We start from the raw sequence: 5622 nt of genomic DNA, 5'->3' as shown, positions 1-5622 counted from the left end.
AAGTGTTTGTAACTGAGGGTGTTGCTACGCTCGAGGAGCTCTTATGGTTCTCCCTTTGCGTATGAAGCTTTCTCATAAACAAATAAAGTTTAGGCTTCCTGTCAGAAGTGAATCACTCTTAACAATTTGATTCATTTAAAGCTCTGAAGCGTGAGCCCGAGGTTTGCATACTTATTCCCTGCATCGGTAAAGTTTGGGAAGCATGCTCTGGAAGTCTTTAGGCAGATGACAAGTAGTCTTTCCTAAAGTGTTCCTCTAAGTGCATTTTCAAAGACAAGTTATCCTGATAAAAGCATATTTCTCTTTGTAGAAATACCCCTACGGGAGGAATTTCACCGGTGCGTAGCTCAGTCTGTTTCTGCAATGACTTTATTCTTTCAGTTAAGGGACGTGTAGACCAACTTTATCTCCTTTCCTTCCCGCCTCAAACCAAACTACAAGTTGGGAGTTTCCCAAATTTTAGCTCCATTTTTCTGGTCAAAAGTAAAATCGGGGCTTTTGGAAAATCTAAATATGTTTCCCCTAGCATGGATTCCTGCAAGCCGAAACGCTTCATAGCTTTCTAATAAACACTGAAAGCTCTGACAGGCTTAAGTACAGCTGCTAGAGTTTGTGCTTGTACTTCTGTTGAGTTGATGGTAACGCAGATGGAAAATGAACCAGGCTTAATATACAATTTCCCTCCCTGCTTCAAATGGGGAATAACAACGCTCCGAAAAACGAAAACACTCCCGCTCTAAAAGATCTCTTCCTTGTGAATGGTGCACCGCTCGAGGGTGGTTTGTGTGCGGTGGTAATCCTCACCCAGACCGAGCTGGGGAGATGAGGAAGTTAAATCCTGCAGATAATTTTTCTATACTCTCCATGTTTTCTTCGCTAAGAGTGTACTTGGCTGTACGTGAGCAACGGTCTTCGAAGAAAAAGAAAAGGAGCGTGATCTCCTAGTGTTTGACTAGAGGGATCGACTTGAATTGGATGTCTTGTCCCCACCCTTCAAACAGACTCTGTCTTACCTGCGGTTACGGTAACTCTGAACCAAATTACACCAATATTAATATTTCATGCTTCAAATATGCTTCAAATGTAGAGGAAGTCTTTGATTTCTTTAAAAAAAAATACTGGGAAGAGTTGCAAACTTGAGGAACGTGACTTCTGGAGCAGGAACTCACTGATCTCTATGACTTCTCTCTTAGAAATGGTGTGAAGCGGGCAGAGTCTACAGATCGTGCAGTGGCACGTTCTTTCCCCCCATAAATTGTTTTTCTTTTGTAAGTTAAAAATTAATGGCAGGTGCAGAGATCTTGCTACCACGCTCTGCTTTATGTAGTCAAAAGCTGAGCAGACTCCAGCTAGTCTATGTTTCATACGGTGAAAGAATAATTGTCTTCGTTGTCCTGAGCTGCTCTGCTACGTCTGCTTCCACACTGGAACAACCAAAAATTCCTATTTCCAAGCCATTCACAGTTGTGATACGAAGTTTAGGGAACAACTTCAAGGCTTTGTGGAAATTCACTGCATGCCACCTGCAAATGACAAAATCAAAGGATGGAAATAAAACCAAGGGACAATCCAAAAGCCTATGCAACCCGAAATGTGTGCACCCGCCGCCGCAGCTCGTCTCCCCGCGGTGCTGGATCACGCTGCTCCAGAACTGGGTTATCCATCCCGGCGGTAAATACATTTTTGCATTCGTGTGGTTAGTTAATTGCTGTGAATTCAGGAATATTTTCAGTTCCCATTCAAATGACGGAGGGTGTGGGTAGATGTCTGAGATGAATCGGCGGCGCAGGCTCCCAGCGTGGAGGGAGCCTCGCTCCTCCGTGCCTCGCGGTCCCGGTGCCCCCGTGGTCCAGCTCAGCGTGCCGGCCCGGTGCTCGCCTGGCTAAACAACCACTCATTCTTGCTAGCCTGCAAGAAAACGGCCTCTGGGCTAATTTTCGGCTGGATTACCAAGTCGATCAGCGAGCTGTCTTGCCGCGCGACTCGTACAAGGGCTGAACGAAGGAGGGTGCAGAAGCGCTTGGCCAGAAATGGGGAGCTGCTTGGGACCCCCCTTTTTAGCAGTAGTGAGCTGATAGATTGGGTCAGTCCTACCACATAGCTACGTCCTAAATATGTTTTAGGATCTAAATCCTAAATAAGAACCGGTCAATTTGGCTAAAGAAGAGCAAGGGGAAGAGAGTACAGTTGAAGCAGCAGGCCAGGTCCTCTTCAAGTATGAGGTCTGGGGACTTTGTTGCACAGAGCTGATGTGTTAGTGCATTTTTTATGGCAATTTATTCCGTGTGGACAATCAAGGGAGGAGATGCTCGTTTCATCTAAGCTGAGAAGAAAAGCTGTAAGTCGCCTGATCTATGTTGAGGGCTGGATTAACTGTATGGCTGTCATTTTTTAAAACACTTTCTTTTTGGTATGTTGGTGAAAGAGGGTACATTTAGTGCTGGAGTTACGTGAAATTCCTGTATTTTCGATTGAGTATATTTTAGTATTTGTAACCAAGTTATAGTTGTCTCTTTCTTAGCAGATCCATGTGTCTTTGCTTACCATGGTCCACTCTTCTCTCTTAAGTCTGGATACTAAATTGCTTCATAAATCTGACTGCTGGTGAGACTTGAATTAAATTAATGGGAACATGTGCGCCAGTAAGGGCAGAAAAATTTGGACCATAAATTGTCTGTTTTCTCAATGAGTTTATCTTTCCATTAACCGCTTGTTAATTACCAGAGAACAAAATTCCGTTGCATTAAAATATATTTGCCTGAGAGTATTTTGTCTGACAGCAGGTAAAGGACTCCGGTCTGGTCCCGTAGGGACCGGGAGGGTGTTTTAACAAGTTCTGGGTATGTAAATGAAGATTTTTTTTTTTTAGCTTTGAATAATTTATTTCAAAAATTCTTCTGCTTTCCTGGAAGAGTTCCTCTAAGTTTGGTTCCTTTTTTAGCTGGTACTAGCCGAGGGACTTGATAAGCTGCGAAAGAAGCTTTTTGTGTTACGGGAAAGAGGAGGAGGGAGGAAATAAGACGTGAAGAGTTTTGTAACAGCAGAGACGTTCCTGCGTTTTACGTGTAGCTGCTAACCGACTGGATGAGCGCTGATCAAAGGGAGCGAGGGCAAATCTTCCTTCTGCTGAGATCTGCATGAGCTTGCAAAAAAGGTTGAGAAATAAGTTACCTACAGCACAAAAAGGGTTGGTTAGCTGCTCCGAGTGCGGTGCAGTCTGTGTCGAGGATGAAGAGCTCTGGATCGAGTCTGGGCTCTGAATCCAGCTGGGAAAGGGATCCTTGATGCTAGAAGTGGCTCAGCCTCTGGTATCAACCGCTCCCCGAGTCCCACGGTGGGACTCTTCATCTGTCAATGCAGAAGAAATACGATCTTCATTTGGGAGCATTTTTATTTTTTTTAAACAGACTTTTAAAATAATTTGCTCTTACTGAATTATGTTCATTTATAAGGAAAAGGATATTAATTATTTACCTCGGGTGGCTTCATTCTAGAAATCTAATTTCTGGCGAGGTGGTAGGACTCATCCGGGTCTCGCTGAAATCGGTGGTTTGGCACATAGTCACTAGAACAAGTTAATGCATTTTTTATTAATAATAAAAACATATTGATTGGGATCTTGAGGTAGAACAAGTTGCAGAAATTTGATCAAAGTAACATTTTGGGGAGGGGGGCGGGGACGGATGCTAAACCACAACATGGTAAATTGATCCTGCTAGTACCAGCATTTGATATTTGAAAAACGTTTGAGTTCAAAGGAGTTTAGGTGTGGTTGGAAAAAGTGCCATTTTGTTGGACATGGTATCCCTGCAGCCTTTCAAAATCACCTTAACGGCCTGCGAAGGTCGTTCCCTGGACTAACTGTTGCTGGAGCTGTTTGGGTTTGGATAAATACGAGGCAGCAGCTCAGCGTCTTCCCTGGTGGAAGCGCTTACCCGGGGGTCACCCCAGCCCCTTTACAGCTCCAGGTCAGTCCTTTCCTCGTGTGCTGGTGCCGGCTGCGCTGGGATCCGCCGCGTGTCCCCGACAGCCACCGCGCACGGAGGCTCGTGGACACCCTGCCGAGCTTGGGACGCCGGAGACCGATGGTGGCACCGGCTTGCGCACCCCCAAACCCCACGTTTTACCATCCGGTTGAGCAGGACGTCGCAATGATCGCTTTATGAACCTCAAAGTATTTTAACGGGTATATATACATATATATACATATATATACATATATACATATACCCATATGTATAAAGACAGAGAGTTACCGCGACGCATACGGTGCTTTTAAGATACCCGATTCAGATCCTTTCAGATTTCATACACGCTACAGAAGCGAATTAATCGCACTACCCCATAACCCAGCTGCAGTGTCGTCACCGGGGATTTCCTTGTTGAATTTGCAGCTTGTTCACACCTGCTTGTGAAATACGGTGGAAGATGGCGCCGAATTTCCCAACACCCGTTCGTCTCCACTCTTAAAAACGAAATTTTGTGTGTGAAGGGCAGCTGCCCGTTGAAAAGGTGCTTAAAACACAGCGTTAGTAATGGTGGTTGGCGGCATCCCGATGGGACGTGGTTCGTGCTACGCCTTGAAAGCAAACCAGGGCTATTGCCGATGGAAGGAAATGTAACGTATTATATTTAGGCTTATAATTTGTCGTCGTACAACCAATGGGCAATTGGAAAATGATACTGCTTGGTGCTCAGCGTTGACATTTCGCAGCTTTCGTCCGCATATTTGAGCAAGTCGTCTCCCTGGATGAGGGGCCGCAGCTGGTTCTGCAAGCGCAAGGGGGAAGAGACCGTGCTTACGAATTGCAAATTATTTAATGATTTTTATTTTTTTTTTAAATGATAACACCTCGGAGAGGGAGGGGAAGCGCTGGTGTAACTTGCCAGCGCAGAGGCTGGTGTAGGCAGCCCGTGGGCACGTGGATTTGCTGCGCCGTGGTCCACGAGTCCTGCAGGGGACATGCTCCCCGTTGAACCGGAGCTCTCATCTCCCGTCCGTAACGCTTCACGAACTCTAGAAGTAGATAATTTGCAGCGCACTCAGCAAACCCTGGTGTGAAGAGGCTTCAATTACATCTACCCAGGAAAAGATGACAAATATAGCAGCATTTTACGTTGCTTTTCATCACTGAGACCTTCTTAAGGATGTGGAAGTGGCTATAAATGACTTAACAGTGTGAGCAGGAAATTCTGGTATGGCAATATAACAATTTTTTTTAAATTTCCATCATTCTTAGTTCTTACCAGCGTAGCTGTGACAGCACGCCAGCACCTTGCCAAACACCCCACTTACTTAGCCAAAATAATGTTGCGTTTTGCAGTGGATATGGTATTTTGTGCACCTTTTCCTTTTCGTTTTGTATTCTAACGGTGGCGCAAACACCGCGAAGGTAGAAAGGTGTAACCTTCTAGTTTTTAAAAAAATTAATCCTTCCCTTTTGAGCTGAACTCCTCTGGAGGGTTTGCTTTTGCCGGGCGAGGTGACGAGGAGTGGGAAAAGCGGTTGCGTTTGCGGCCCGGTGCATTTGTTGGGGTTGGCTGTGTGGGGCTTCGCGCTTTTGGAGGTTGCATTTGGGGGGGGGGGGGGGGGGGGTTGTGTGGGGTGGGTGTGGGGGGGCG

Source organism: Pygoscelis adeliae, unplaced genomic scaffold (assembly GCF_000699105.1).
Source record: "Pygoscelis adeliae isolate BGI_AS28 unplaced genomic scaffold, ASM69910v1 Scaffold174, whole genome shotgun sequence".
NCBI classification, from domain to species: domain Eukaryota; kingdom Metazoa; phylum Chordata; class Aves; order Sphenisciformes; family Spheniscidae; genus Pygoscelis; species Pygoscelis adeliae.
This window is presented reverse-complemented; position numbering follows the sequence as displayed.